This window comes from Amphiprion ocellaris, chromosome 7 (assembly GCF_022539595.1).
Source record: "Amphiprion ocellaris isolate individual 3 ecotype Okinawa chromosome 7, ASM2253959v1, whole genome shotgun sequence".
In the NCBI taxonomy this organism is placed as follows: Eukaryota; Metazoa; Chordata; class Actinopteri; family Pomacentridae; genus Amphiprion; species Amphiprion ocellaris.
Genome location: NC_072772.1, coordinates 38232673 through 38248855, shown reverse-complemented (window position 1 = coordinate 38248855; position 16183 = coordinate 38232673). Strand labels below are relative to the sequence as shown.

General features: G+C 48.4%; 1 long non-coding RNA gene across 1 annotated transcript; it reads right to left on the bottom strand.

Moving 5' to 3' along the window:
- Positions 1-13377: 13377 nt before the first annotated feature.
- On the bottom strand, positions 13378-15392 carry LOC129349363 (uncharacterized). Its single transcript, XR_008602344.1, has 2 exons — positions 15211-15392; positions 13378-13632 (listed from the first exon to the last, which is right to left on the bottom strand). It is a non-coding gene; the product is annotated as an uncharacterized LOC129349363 (long non-coding RNA).
- Between the last annotated feature and the right edge of the window lie 791 nt (positions 15393-16183).

Genomic DNA, 16183 nt, shown 5'->3' with positions numbered 1-16183 from the left:
CACAGCCCGGAGAACCCAAGACAGCGGAGGCGACCACAGCCCGGAGAACCCAAGACAGCGGAAGCGACCACAGCCAGGAGAACCCAAGACAGCGGAGGCGACCACAGCCCGGAGAACCCAAGACAGCGGAAGCGACCACAGCACGGAGAACCCAAGACAGCGGAAGCGACCACAGCCCGGAGAACCCAAGACAGCAGAAGCGACCACAGCACAGAGAACCCAAGACAGTGGAGGCGACCACAGCCCGGAGAACCCAAGACAGCGGAAGCGACCACAGCACGGAGAACCCAAGACAGCGGAGGCGACCACAGCCCGGAGAACCCAAGACAGCGGAGGCGACCACAGAACGGAGAACCCAAGACAGTGGAAGCGACCACAGCACGGAGAACCCAAGACAGCGGAGGCGACCGCTGCCCGTAGAACCCAAGACAGCGGAGGCGACCACAGCCCGGAGAACCCAAGACAGCGGAGGCGACCACAGTCCGGAGAACCCAAGACAGCGGAGGCGACCACAGTCCGGAGAACCCAAGACAGCGGAGGCGACCAGAGCTCAGAGAGAAAAACAGACAGAGAGCAGAGACAGATAGACAAAGCTCAAAGAGATAGACAGACAGAGATCAAAGAGACAGACAAACAGACAAAGCTCAGAGAGAGAAACACATCGAAAGAGTTAAGAGAACCGAAAACAGCGGAGGCCACCAGAGGTAGAGGGGACAGACAGACAAAGGTCAGAGAGAAAGACAGAGTTTAGAGAACCCAAGACAGCGGTGGCGACCACAGCCCAGAGAACCCAAGACAGCAGAGGCGACCACAGCCCGGAGAACCCAAGACAGCGGAGGCGACCACAGCCCGGAGAACCCAAGACAGCGGAAGCGACCACAGCCCGGAGAACCCAAGACAGCGGAGGCGACCGCTGCCCGGAGAACCCAAGACAGCAGAAGCGACCGCAGCCCGGAGAACCCAAGACAGCGGAGGCGACCACAGCCCGGAGAACCAAGACAGCGGAGGCGACCGCTGCCCGGAGAACCCAAGACACCGGAAGCGACCACAGCCCGGAGAACCCAAGACAGCAGAGGAAACCACAGTCCGAAGAACCCAAGACAGGGGAAGCGACCAGAGCCCGGAGAACCCAAGACAGCGGAAGCGACCAGAGCTCAGAGAGACAAACAGACAGAGAGCAGAGACAGACAGAAAGGAAAAGCTCAAAGACATAAACAAACAGTGGTCAAAGAGAGAGAAAGACAGAAAAAGCTCAGAGAGAGAGACAGATAGAAAGAGTTCAGAGATCCGAAAACAGCGGAGGCCACCAGAGGTCAAGGGGAAAGACAGACTAAGGTCAGAGAGAAAGACAGAGTTTAGAGAACCCAAGACAGCGGAGGCGACCACAGCCCGGAAAACCCAAGACAGCGGAGGCGACCACAGCCCGGAGAACCCAAGACAGCGGAAGCCACCACAGCCTGGAGAACCCAAGACAGCGGAGGCGACCACAGCCCGGAGAACCCAAGACAGCGGAAGCGACCACAGCCCGGAGAACCCAAGACAGCGGAGGCGACCACAGCCCGGAGAACCCAAGACAGCGGAAGCGACCACAAAACGGAGAGCCCAAGACAGCAGAGGCGACCACAGCCCGGAGAACCCAAGACAGCGGAGGAGACCGCAGCACGGAGAACCCAAGACAGCGGAGGCGACCACAGCCCGAAGAACCCAAGACAGCGGAGGCGACCGCAGCCCGGAGAACCCAAGACAGCGGAGGCGACCACAGCCAGGAGAACCCAAGACAGCGGAGGCGACCACAGCACGGAGAACCCAAGACAGCGGAGGCGACAACAGCACGGAGAACCCAAGAAAGCGGAAGCGACCACAGCCCGGAGAACCCAAGACAGCGGAAGCGACCAAAGCCCAGAGAACCCAAGACAGCGGAAGCGACCACACCGCGGAGAACCCAAGACAGCGGAGGCGACCACAACACGGAGAACCCAAGACAGCGGAGGCGACCACAGCCCGGAGAACCCAAGACAGCGGAGGCGACCAAAGCCCGGAGAACCCAAGACAGCGGAGGCGACCACAGTCCGAAGAACCCAAGACAGGGGAAGCGACCAGAGCTCAGAGAGAAAAACAGACAGAGAGCAGAGAGAGACAGACAGACAAGGCTCAAAGACATAAACAGATAGAGGTCAAAGAGAAAGACAGAAAGAAAAAGCTCAGACAGAGAGACAGATAGAAAGAGTTTAGAGAACCGAAAAAAGCGGAGGCCACCAGAGATCAAGGGGACAGACAGACAAAGGTCAGAGAGAAAGACAGAGTTTAGAGAACCCAAGACAGCGGTGGCGACCACAGCCCAGAGAACCCAAGACAGCAGAGGCGACCACAGCCCGGAGAACCCAAGACAGCGGAGGCGACCACAGCCCAGAGAACCCAAGACAGCGGAGGCGACCACAGTCCGGAGAACCCAAGACAGCGGAGGCGACCAGAGCTCAGAGAACCGAAGACAGCGGATGCGACCAGAGCTCAGAGAGAAAAACAGACAGAGAGCAGAGACAGATTGACAAAGCTCAAAAAGATAGACAGACAGACATCAAAGAGACAGACAAACAGACAAAGCTCAGAGAGAGAAACACATCGAAAGAGTTAAGAGAACCGAAAACAGCGGAGGCCACCAGAGGTAGAGGGGACAGACAGACAAAGGTCAGAGAGAAAGACAGAGTTTAGAGAACCCAAGACAGCGGTGGCGACCACAGCCCAGAGAACCCAAGACAGCAGAGGCGACCACAGCCCGGAGAACCCAAGACAGCGGAGGCGACCACAGCCCGGAGAACCCAAGACAGCGGAAGCGACCACAGCCCGGAGAACCCAAGACAGCGGAGGCGACCGCTGCCCAGAGAACCCAAGACAGCAGAAGCGACCGCAGCCCGGAGAACCCAAGACAGCGGAAGCGACCACAGCCCGGAGAACCCAAGACGGCGGAAGCGACCACAGCCCGGAGAACCCAAGACAACGGAGGCGACCACAGCCCGGAGAACCAAGACAGCGGAGGCGACCACAGCCCGGAGAACCAAGACAGCGGAGGCGACCGCTGCCCGGAGAACCCAAGACAGCGGAAGCGACCACAGCCCGGAGAACCGAAGACAGCGGAGGCGACCACAGCCCGGAGAACCCAAGACAGCGGAAGCGACCACAGCACGGAGAACCCAAGACAGCGGAGGCGACCGCTGCCCGGAGAACCCAAGACAGCGGAGGCGACCACAGCCCGGAGAACCCAAGAGAGCGGAAATGACCGCAGCACGGAGAACCCAAGACAGCGGAAGCGACCACAGCACGGAGAACCCAAGACAGCGGAGGCGACCACAGCCCGGAAAACCCAAGACAGCGGAGGCGACCACAGCTCGGAGAACCCAAGACAGCGGAGGCGACCACAGCACGGAGAACCCAAGACAGCGGAGGCGACCACAGCCCGGAGAACCCAAGACAGCGGAGGCGACCACAGCCCGGAGAACCCAAGACAGCGGAGGCGACCACAGTCCGGAGAACCCAAGACAGCGGAAGCGACCAGAGCTCAAAGAGACAAACAGACAGAGAGCAGAGACAGACAGACAGACAAAGCTCAAAGCCATAAACAGACAGAGGTCAAAGAGACAGACAGAAAAAGCTCAGAGAGAGAGACAGATCGAAAGAGTTCAGAGATCCGAAAACAGCGGAGGCCAGCAGAGGTCAAGCGGACAGACAGATAAAGGGCAGAGAGAAAGACAGAGTTTAGAGAACCCAAGACAGGGGAGGCGACCACAGCCCGGAGAACCCAAGACAGCGGAAGCGACCACAGCCCGGAGAACCCAAGACAGCGAAAGCGACCACAGCACGGAGAACCCAAGACAGTGGAAGCGACCAGAGCTCAGAGAGGAAAACAGACAGAGAGCAGAGACAGACTGATAGACAAAGCTCAAAGAGATAGACAGACAGAGATCAAAGAGACAGACAGGCAGACAAAGCTCAGACAGAGAGACACATAGAAAGAGTTCAGAGAACCGAAAACAGTGGAGGCCACCAGAGGTAGAGGGGACAGACAGACAAAGGTCAGAGAGAAAGACAGAGTTTAGAGAACCCAAGAAAGCGGTGGCGACCACAGCCCGGAGAACCCAAGACAGCGGAGGCGACCACAGCCCGGAGAACCCAAGACAGCGGAAGCGACCACAGCCCGGAGAACCCAAGAGAGCGGAGGCAACTACAGCCGGAGAACCCAAGACAGCGGAAGCGACCACAGCCCGGAGAACCCAAGACAGCGGAAGCGACCACAGCACAGAGAACCCAAGACAGTGGAGGCGACCACAGCCCGGAGAACCCAAGACAGCGGAGGCGACCACAGAACGGAGAACCCAAGACAGTGGAAGCGACCACAGCACGGAGAACCCAAGACAGCGGAGGCGACCGCTGCCCGTAGAATCCAAGACAGCGGAAGCGACCACAGCCCGGAGAACCCAAGACAGCGGAGGCGACCGCAGCCCGGAGAACTCAAGACAGCGGAGGCGACCACAACACGGAGAACCCAACACAGCGGAGGCGACCACAACACAGAGAACCCAAGACAGCGGAGGCGACCACAGCCCGGAGAACCCAAGACAGCGGAGGCAACCACAGCCCGGAGAACCCAAGACAGCAGAGCAAACCACAGTCCGAAGAACCCAAGACAGGGGAAGCGACCAGAGCCCGGAGAACCCAAGACAGCGGAGGCAACCACAGCCCGGAGAACCCAAGACAGCAGAGCAAACCACAGTCCGAAGAACCCAAGACAGGGGAAGCGACCAGAGCCCGGAGAACCCAAGACAGCGGAAGCAACCAGAGCTCAGAGAGACAAACAGACAGAGAGCAGAGACAGAAAGAAAGGAAAAGCTCAAAGACATAAACAAACAGTGGTCAAAGAGAGAGACAGACAGAAAAAGCTCAGAGAGAGAGACAGATAGAAAGAGTTCAGAGATCCGAAAACAGCGGAGGCCACCAGAGGTCAAGGGGAAAGACAGACTAAGGTCAGAGAGAAAGACAGAGTTTAGAGAACCCAAGACAGCGGAGGCGACCACAGCCCGGAGAACCCAAGACAGCGGAGGCGACCACAGCCCGGAGAACCCAAGACAGCGGAAGCCACCACAGCCCGGAGAACCCAAGACAGCGGAGGCGACCACAGCCCGGAGAACCCAAGACAGCGGAAGCGACCACAGCCCGGAGAACCCAAGACAGCGGAGGCGACCACAGCCCGGAGAACCCAAGACAGCGGAAGAGACCACAGCACGGAGAACCCAAGACAGCGGAGGCGACAGCTGCCCGGAGAACCCAAGACAGCGGAGGCGACCACAGCCCGGAGAACCCAAGACAGCGGAAATGACCGCAGCACGGAGAACCCAAGACAGCGGAAGCGACCACAGCACGGAGAACCCAAGACAGCGGAGGCGACCACAGCCCGGAGAACCCAAGACAGCGGAGGCGACCACAGCCCGGAGAACCCAAGACAGCGGAGGCGACCACAGCACGGAGAACCCAAGACAGCGGAGGCGACCACAGCCCGGAGAACCCAAGACAGCGGAGACGACCACAGCCCGGAGAACCCAAGACAGCGGAGGCGACCACAGTCCGGAGAACCCAAGACAGCGGAAGCGACCAGAGCTCAAAGAGACAAACAGACAGAGAGCAGAGACAGACAGACAGACAAAGCTCAAAGCCATAAACAGACAGAGGTCAAAGAGACAGACAGACAGACAGAAAAAGCTCAGAGAGAGAGACAGATCGAAAGAGTTCAGAGATCCGAAAACAGCGGAGGCCAGCAGAGGTCAAGCGGACAGACAGATAAAGGGCAGAGAGAAAGACAGAGTTTAGAGAACCCAAGACAGGGGAGGCGACCACAGCCCGGAGAACCCAAGACAGCGGAAGCGACCACAGCCCGGAGAACCCAAGACAGCGAAAGCGACCACAGCACGGAGAACCCAAGACAGTGGAAGCGACCAGAGCTCAGAGAGGAAAACAGACAGAGAGCAGAGACAGACTGATAGACAAAGCTCAAAGAGATAGACAGACAGAGATCAAAGAGACAGACAGGCAGACAAAGCTCAGACAGAGAGACACATAGAAAGAGTTCAGAGAACCGAAAACAGTGGAGGCCACCAGAGGTAGAGGGGACAGACAGACAAAGGTCAGAGAGAAAGACAGAGTTTAGAGAACCCAAGAAAGCGGTGGCGACCACAGCCCGGAGAACCCAAGACAGCGGAGGCGACCACAGCCCGGAGAACCCAAGACAGCGGAAGCGACCACAGCCCGGAGAACCCAAGACAGCGGAGGCAACTACAGCCGGAGAACCCAAGACAGCGGAAGCGACCACAGCCCGGAGAACCCAAGACAGCAGAAGCGACCACAGCACAGAGAACCCAAGACAGTGGAGGCGACCACAGCCCGGAGAACCCAAGACAGCGGAGGCGACCACAGCCCGGAGAACCCAAGACAGTGGAGGCGACCACAGCCCGGAGAACCCAAGACAGCGGAGGCGAACACAGCACGGAGAACCCAAGACAGCGGAGGCGACCACAGCCCGGAGAACCCAAGACAGCGGAGGCGACCACAGAACGGAGAACCCAAGACAGTGGAAGCGACCACAGCACGGAGAACCCAAGACAGCGGAGGCGACCGCTGCCCGTAGAATCCAAGACAGCGGAAGCGACCACAGCCCGGAGAACCCAAGACAGCGGAGGCGACCACAGTCCGGAGAACCCAAGACAGCGGAAGCGACCAGAGCTCAAAGAGACAAACAGACAGAGAGCAGAGACAGACAGACAGACAAAGCTCAAAGCCATAAACAGACAGAGGTCAAAGAGACAGACAGACAGACAGAAAAAGCTCAGAGAGAGAGACAGATCGAAAGAGTTCAGAGATCCGAAAACAGCGGAGGCCACCAGAGGTCAAGCGGACAGACAGATAAAGGGCAGAGAGAAAGACAGAGTTTAGAGAACCCAAGACAGGGGAGGCGACCACAGCCCGGAGAACCCAAGACAGCGGAAGCGACCAGAGCTCAGAGAACCCAAGACAGCGGAGGCGACCACAGCCCGGAGAACCCAAGAGAGCGGAGGCGACCAGAGCTCAGAGAGACAAACGGACAGAGAGCAGAGACAGACAGACAGACAGACAGACAAACAAAGGTCAGAGAGAAAGACAGACAGAGTTCAGAGAACCCAAGACAGCGGAGGCGACAACAGCCCAGCAACAGGAGAGGGCTGGGCTCTCAGACCGGGGCAACAAGACAGCACTGTACTCTCATACCGGGCCAACAAGGCAGCATTGTGCTCTCAAACCGGGGCAACAGCAGAGCACTGTGCTCTCAGACCAGGGCAACAAGACAGCGCTGTGCTCTCAGACCGCGGCAACAAGACAGCACTGTGTTCTCAGACCAGGGCAACAGGAGAGGGCTGGGCTCTCAGACCGGGGCAACAAGACAGCGCTGGGCTCTCAGACCGGGGCAACAGGAGAGCGCTGTGCGCTCAGACCGGGGCAACAGGAGAGCGCTGGGCTCTCGGACCGGGACAACAAGACAGCGCTGTGCTCTCAGACTGGGGCAACAAGACAGCACTCTGTTCTCAGACCGGGGCAACAGGACAGCGCTGTGCTCTCAGACCGGGGCAACAGGAGAGCGCTGGGCTCTCAGACCGGGGCAACAAGACAGCGCTGTGCTCTCAGACCGGGGCAACAAGACAGCGCTGTGCTCTCAGACCGGGGCAACAAGACAGCGCTGTGCTCTCAGACCGGGGCAACAACACAGCGCTGGGCTCTCAGACCGGGGCAACAGGAGAGCGCTGGGCTCTCAGACCGGGGCAACAAGACAGTGCTGTGCTCTCAGACCGGGGCAACAAGACAGCACTCTGTTCTCAGACCGGGGCAACAGGACAGCGCTGTGCTCTCAGACCGGGGCAACAAGACAGCACTCTGTTGTCAGACCGGGGCAACAGGACAGCGCTGTGCTCTCAGACCGGGGCAACAAGACAGCACTCTGTTCTCAGACCGGGGCAACAAGACAGCACTGTGCTCTCATATCGGGGCAACAACACAGCGCTGGGTTCTCAGACCGGGGCAACAGGAGGGAGCCAGCCAGCCAACCAGCCGGCCGGCAGTGCTCAGAGACCGGGGCAACAGGAGCCTGCAGCTAGAGGACAGACAGCGAGAGAGAGACACAGACCAACAGACACAGAAAGGCAGATAAACAGAGAGACACAAACACAGTGAGACACACACACAGACTGAGACAGAGAGAGAGAGACACAGACCAAGAGAGACAAACAAAGACACAGACAGAGAGAGAGAGACACCGAGAGAGAGAGACAATGAGAGACACAGACTGACAGACAGACAGAGACACATACAAACACCGACAGAGAGAGACAGAGAGGGCGAGAGAAAAAGACAGAGAGAAAGAGAGACACAGACAGAGAGGGAGAGAGACAGACAGAGAGACACAGACAGACAGACAGAGACAGACAGACTGACAGAGAGAGGGACAGACAGAGAGATAGACAGAGAGATACACAAAGAGAGAGAGAAAGACAGAGACAGACACAACAGACAGAGAAAGAGAGACACAGACAGAGAGACAGACACAGAGAGAGAGACGGAGACTCTGGATGAATATTAGAGCTAAAACACTGCAGTAAATGATGAATATTAGAGCTAAAACACTGCAGTAACGTGAATATTAGAGCTAAAATACTGTAAAAAAGATGAAAATACTACAGAAAAATGCGAATATTAAAGCTAAAATACTGCAGTAAAAGATGAATATTAGAGCAAAAATACTGCAGTAAAATGTGAATGTTAGAGCTAAAATTTTGCAGTAAAAGATGAATATTAGAGAAAATATTACAGTAAAAGATTAATATTGGCCCGCAACTGGAGGCTGGCTGGGCTCAGAGACGACGATAGATGAGATGAGTGCAAGAAAGATCCCCACACGACCCCATTTTAGTTCCTGTCATTGAGTTGCAGCGCTGGACTACCTACCTTGAAGGTACTGAGGAGCCGGCAACAAGCATGGAGAGCAAAGCTTAAACAAAACAAAAACAAGAGGCCCGTGGCACTTGACGGTCACCTGAATTTTTGATGTAGTCAGTTTTGTTGTTTATGGAAAAAAAAATACGAATCCACGTTTTGAATGGTATACCACATAACTAAATCAATTTATATTCAACAAAGTGCGTGATTTTAGGATTTATGCTGCTACAGTCATGTAAGAAGCAAACACCTAATACTGGTGGGTCAGATTTTTTCAGCTCCATCATAGATTAAGCCAATGTTTTTAATTCAGAGATGTGTGTGTGGAGTGGATGTGGGTTTTGTCACCACTTTAGCGGCTTCATTACTTGAGGATTGAATGCAAACTTCACAAACTTATCAAGATCTTAATTTCTAGGGCATCAAGGTTACGATTACTATAGATAAGGGAAATAAACTTTGCCAAATGTGAAACCCTGGGGCCTGGACCCTTCCATCCACAAAGTGTATTGGATTCTACCATATCTGGATAGGGTTCTGGGCAGCCTGGGATCTTTAAAATTTGTAATTAATTTAGGTCCTTCACTTTGCCTCAGGTGACCTAATAAAAACTGAAAGTGGTAATGAAAAAGGTTCTGCAATGTTGTGGGGAAAAAAGAATGTTTACTTTTGTTTAAAATGAGTATCAGTAAAGCTAGTCAATGATTAATATAAACATGTTAATTTTCTTACATCCTGACGTTGGTCTTCCTCGTTTGTTATCCTCCGACCACCAAGAAGGGCAGCTGTCCTCCTATTCTGATTTGTGTCCTACATAAAGTTAGACAAAAGTGAGCTCATGCAATACTACAGTTCACATTGACAAATTCACGCTATACCTACCTCTTTATCAAGGCACTGCATAACACTTTGAAGGGTCAACCTCCTGCTTGATGAAATGGCTGCTTTATACAACTGCAAGAGAAAAAAACCCAAAATGAGCTGCATGTTTTGAAAAAGGATAATGTGAATCAATTTTGCTTTCTTTTTTGACCATTTCAGCTGTGTTAATGCAAATGGAATGAAATTTCCTTGGGGTCTGGATTCTTTTCAGATCTTTCAATTTTCAACTTCAGCTCTTAGCTCATCTTCAGCTCATATACTGTATACATACAATTGTACCTCTTGGCTCCATCGTGGCCATTTTTGGCCAATTGAAACCCATGTAAACTACATTTTTTCATTCCTTGTTATTCACAGTACTAAAGCATACAAGTTGGGTAAAATTGCTTTCATTCCTAACTCAACATTTCAAAATTGTAGTTTGTAATGTTTTCTACCAGATTATGTCATTTGTCTATTTTTGGCCAAAGGAGCAATTTCATGTAATATTCTTAGTTTCCAATAGGGGCGTATGATGACTTACTGCCCTCCAATGGAGTAAATGAATGACACAATTCTGACACAGGTGTGATCTTAAGGATGTCAGATAATGAAAAGTGTGTCTGTACATGAAATTGCAGCACAAAAAAATGTAGAGAGAAATAAATTATTGCATCTTAGATCCAGCTTGCAGTGAATTTCTGCTGATGCAGGCTGTTGAGCTTTGAGTGTCCCAGGCAAACTTGACTTTGATGCACATGTTGAAAGCAACTGTAGCTTTGTTGTTTTCATAAAAAGTGCCACACACAACTACAGAATAGACCTCAGACACCCAAATATCTAGTCTCCAAAAAAAAATAACAGGACATCTTGCAAAGATGCAGCTGCAGGGCAAACAAAAACAACCTACGACACTGTTTAGAAATCTGTCTTGGACTTTATGCAGGTGCAGTCAGTACTAATGCTATCAGCAGCCCAACAGCTCCCAGATCATTTTTACTCTGGCAAGATGGCGAGAAGGTCATATTCACTGCTTCAAGCACTTGAGTTTGTGATGCGATCAGAGAGCGAAGATGGGGAGAAATCCACTGCACTTGAAGAGACGACATCTACCAAAGATGAGGACACATCCTCTCGTGAAGATGAGGACACATCCTCCTCAGAGGATGACAGCACCACTCTACTGATGATGAGGAGTACCAGCCAGTACCTGATTCTTCCTCCTCAGGGGGTGAGGACAATACAGACACAGCGGTTAAACAAAAAAACACAGCTACAGGTAATGGCAGATACAGAGGAGCTGGCGGCTGAATGGATATCTCATAATGGGAAAATTCTTTGGTTTCCCACTAATAAAGAGACCCTGCATTTCAATCCAGTACCACCCCTCTATAAAAATAAATGTTGTTGTTTTTCAAAGTAAACAAGTATTGTGCATTTTTTTCTCAAATCAAATTTATAGATTTAAAATTCTGAAGCTAAAAGAAATTTTGGATTTCGTGGTCAGGACTGATTCTAATTTTAAAAACTTGACTGTTGAAAGTAGAAAATAATGCGGTATTTTTTTTACTGCATTTTCTAAAAACACTAGGTGGTAGTTTTCTTCTTTTTTTGTCAGTGCACAAAAAAGTTAATGATGCATAAAAATCATTGATACTGCTAATTATTGACAAACATTTAGCAAAATTAATCAGGCAGCATGTATTATTTTTATTTAAAAAAGTGATTTTGTACTTTTCTCCCTTTATAAATCATTATGTTATCTAACAGGCATTTAAAGGGTCAAAATTCTGGTTTTTGGTTTTCATGGCCAGAACTGATGCAAATTTTAAAAATCAAGTTGGTAAAAGTGGAAAAATATTTTTATATATATTAATTTTAAAGCATTTTGAGACTGCAAACAGGGGGTGGCCATTTTTGGCCACGAACACGCTGAGAGGGAGTTTTTTTGTTTTTTGACATTTATATAGCTGCAATTATGCTTAAAAACTAAATCAGGAAGCATGTATTAGTTGGTTAAAAAAATGTGATTTTATGCGTTTCTCCCCTTTTAGATCATTAGCATTATGTGATCTAAAAGGAATTTAAAGGGTTAAAATTCTGAATTTGAATGAAATTTTGGTTTTCATGATCACAACTGATGCAAATTTGAAAAATTAAGCTGATGAAAGTGGAATTTTTAAAAAATATATATAAATTTTAAAGCATTTTGGAATACAAACGGGGTGGCCATTTTTGGCCACGAACACGCTGAGAGGAAGGGTTAGGGTTAGGCTAACCCTCTCTATGCTCAAAAATAATAATGCATCATAATCAGTGTCGCTGTTAATGAATTACATATCTCAGACTGTGCTATTAATAAAACAAGAAAAACCGATAGCACTGGGAATATAGATAATGGTCATTTCTGAGGTTGTTTTTCAACAAGTGCTTTGTGCAAACAAACTGGCATTTGAAGGGTTAAAAATATTAAAATAAATGAATATTTTATATGTATGATAAGAATTGATGTTAGTTAAAAACTTTATGCAGTAAAAGTAGCAAAAAAGATAAAAAAATCTAAAAAAATTACAGACTCAGTATGTTGGGAGCCAAAAATGGCCACAAACAAACTGAATGGATGTTGTTTTTGAACATAGCCAGAGGGTTAAGAAGACCTTGTGAGCTGTTGATTTATACAAATGTACTGATATTTTCATGTGAAAAACAATAAAAATATTTTGGAATTTAAAAAAAGAACTACATCAATATTATTTTCTGACCTTTTATGGAATAATCAATTTAATAACCACCAGATTAACTGTAGACTGTAGAATAATTAGTAAAAGTAGAGAAAGATAAACTAGACAAGCCACACAGTTCAGACAGTGCTGCACCCTGACAGAGATCTTCATCCCCAGAGCAGCTGCGGTAGAGGAGCTCTGTTGTGATAGAGCGAGCAAGAGGATGAATACAGAGAGAGAGAGCGATGGTAGATAAACAGCGTGAATGCAAGAAATTCACAGTATTTCAGCTCGTTTCATTACTATACGCTGTACAAACACAAATGCCTCCCCTCAAACACTCGGACCATCGACAAATACGTTGACTATATGCAGTAAATATAAGCGTCCAAGTCTTTAGACTTCATTAACTTGTTATTTCACAAGTTAAAAACTTACCGTGCAGATGGACAAATAAATAGCGGCCCTTTTGATCCGGGGAGGGGAGGGGAGGGGAGGGAGGGAGGGGAGGGGGGCTCCAGTTTCGCGGGCAACCGGCACAACTTTAACTGTGTGCAAACTAGCTAGCTAACAAAAGGGTAACGTTAGCCAGAAGTTGCTTGCAGGCAAATGTTGAATTCCAAAGTTTTTTTTTATTGCTCCTGTCTCGTTGGAAGCATTTCTAACCTAAATGAACGCCCCTCAACTAAAATGTCCGCCATTGACAACAGTGGTGTAGTTTACTAATGCGCCATTTCAAACTTTGATTAAGGATTAGCATAGAGAAAAACACGGAAATGTAGTCATATTCGCAAAGCTCTGTCAATGTGCTGATTTTATTCCATTTTATCACAGAAGAAACTGCCATTGTTATTAAATTTTATCAACAAAAACTCAAAAGCACTTTCAGAAGATAACTTACCTCCTCGCTGTGTCTCTTCTCCCAGCAGAATGACGTATCCCTCCGCCCTGGTCAGTTGCACTCTGCTGCGTCACTGCGTCAGATTGCAGCTAGCTGGAAAAGGGTGTCCCTCCGCAGCTGGAAGTAGTCCGCCGCTGTTTTCTATATTGTTTTGTCAATAATTAAGTTGGGGTTGAAATACTGTCGTTTTTCCCGTTTAGACAACAGGTGAGGTCGACAGTTCTTGTATATCATAGAGTTAGGGTTTTATTTTTGATTAATCCCAAGATTATGGTATTTCTTCAGCAGGGGGAGGTGGAGGCGGAGGGGGTGGGGGGAGGCGGAGGCGGGCCGAAGCACCCTGCCCCTTTGCTCCTTGATGCCCAAAGTGCCTGTTGTCAAAGTTGTTTTTTTAAATTCTATTTAATTTTGTTTTTATTTGTAATGTGGTGTGTGTGTGTGTGTGTGTGGTGTGTGGGTGGTTGTGTGTGTGTGTGTGTGTGTGTGTGTGTGTGTGTGTGTGTGTGTGTGTGTGTAAAAGTCTCTGAGGACCAAAATAATAAATAAAACAAAACTAAGAAATAATTCAGGATCTACCGTCCGGTCGGTCACGTTGATATACGTAGACGTCCCTCGCTGCTCTGAGGGGTCCAGATGTTCCCTGTAGCTCTGCGCTAGCGCCGCTAGTCAGAAACCGGAGACCCGAGGGAGGACATCAACAACTGATGGTCCTGATGGAGAGGAGGTTCTGCAGCGGGATTCGTTTATGTACGGTGTATTTTTGCAAGATGACTGATGAAGTGAGCATCCTGTGTGTGTGTGTCTGACTCTAACACACACCTGTCATCAGTTCTAGCCGCTAGTTAACCACACAGCTGCTGAGAGGATAAAGTCTGCCAGGCTTCTTTTTGTTTCTGTATGTTTCTGTTGTCATGGGCAAAGTGCATCAGAGAGATGTATTATTTTACTGTCAGTGAGTTGCAGTGTGTTTCCTGTTTCTAGAGGCAATGAGACAGAGGTTATGTTATTTCACTGAAACTACGTACATGCATTTTCACATAATTTTGGACTATTGCAGTATGAATACAATAATAATTAGAAGAACTTGAATTGTGATTTTCTCAACCTCTCATTTAAAGATATCAGTACTTGTTTATAACATTTGTATATATAGACAAATTAAATATAATATGCCTAAATATAAAATATAAAACTTTTAGAACCTTGCTGTCTTGTGCAAAGTGGATAGTCAAACTGAATAAAAGTACAAATACATTTAAATACATGATTTCTATATCATTTAATTGTTTTTAAACTTATTATTAGCACTACGAATAATAAAGGGCAGATTATGAATCAGCACCATGGAGCAAATCCGTGGCTCTACAGTACATGTCTGGAAAAGGTATGAAATTTAAAAGCAAGGACTCCAGGAAGAGTAGCCACAGTTAAACAGTCCAGTGTCTAATGGTGATGTAAATTCAGCTTCAAAATAATAATTTTTCTCACATACACTACATCACAGGTCAGAGTTTGAACTAATGACCTTCTGATCAGCAGTCCTGAGACTTAGCCACTGCTGCACCTTGTATTATGAGGTATGTTTCTGTATGATGTTTCAAATTCTTGCTCCATGTGCCCCCTTTTAACTTTGAGCACCTGCCCCTCCAAAGGTCTCTGCATGGCCCTGCTCGCCTCCTCCCCCCAGCACCCCGTTTCTTTTTTCAAGGTATAACTTACAGAAATAAGTTAAATCAACACTGACGGTCCTGATAAAGTGATGTGGGACTGCTATTATTTTGAACACCACTGTAGATCTTCTTCCTCTCCAGCTCCGTTCATCTTCTTGGCTTCTATCTGCAAATCTCCACATTTATCCTCCAGCAGCCTCCAGAGATAACTTCACCAAACACCGCCCCAGAGGCCGGTCGGGTCTTCAGATCCGTCTGGAGGATGGACAACGTTTCAGTTTTAGGAACGTTAGATTCCTAAAACCCTAACCCTAATTCTAGAAGTTAAATGTGCTTAACAAGAAGATCACATCAACTTATTGCATACATTTTGAATCTTTTTGGGCAAATGTTTGGGTAATTTTATACAATTTAGTCAATTAGAAAAAGTTTTTGGATCATTTTGCACAAAGATTCCGCTTTTTTGAGCAAATCAAGTCATTTGGATTCATTTTGAAAAGTTTCCAGTTATTTTAGTTGAACTTTTGCCAAATCTTGAGTAAAATTGGTGAAATTGTCTTAATTGTTGTTGAGTCCAAACAAGCAAATAGAAGAATAGAGATACCTCAATTTGAATTCACTTCAATTTGAATTCACTTTTTAATCCACTTCTGCACAAACTCTTAATCTTTTTGGACAAATTATGGGTAATTTCAGATAATTTCAAGTCAGTTTGTCAAAGTTTTATCTCATTAGGAGAAATTTGTGAGTAATTTTGCACCAAGTTTCATCTTTTTTTTCATTTTCAGAAAGTTTACAGCTAAAGGAAATGTTAAAATGCTTCAGAACATTCACAACAAAATCAACTAAAATCCAGCAAATTTCGCAGATTTTTTTATGAATGCTCTTAAAGAAAATATTACAAGTTTTATTGATATATATATATATATATATATATATATATATATATATATATATATATATATATATATATATATATATATATATATATATATATATATATAAAATCACTGGATATTTTT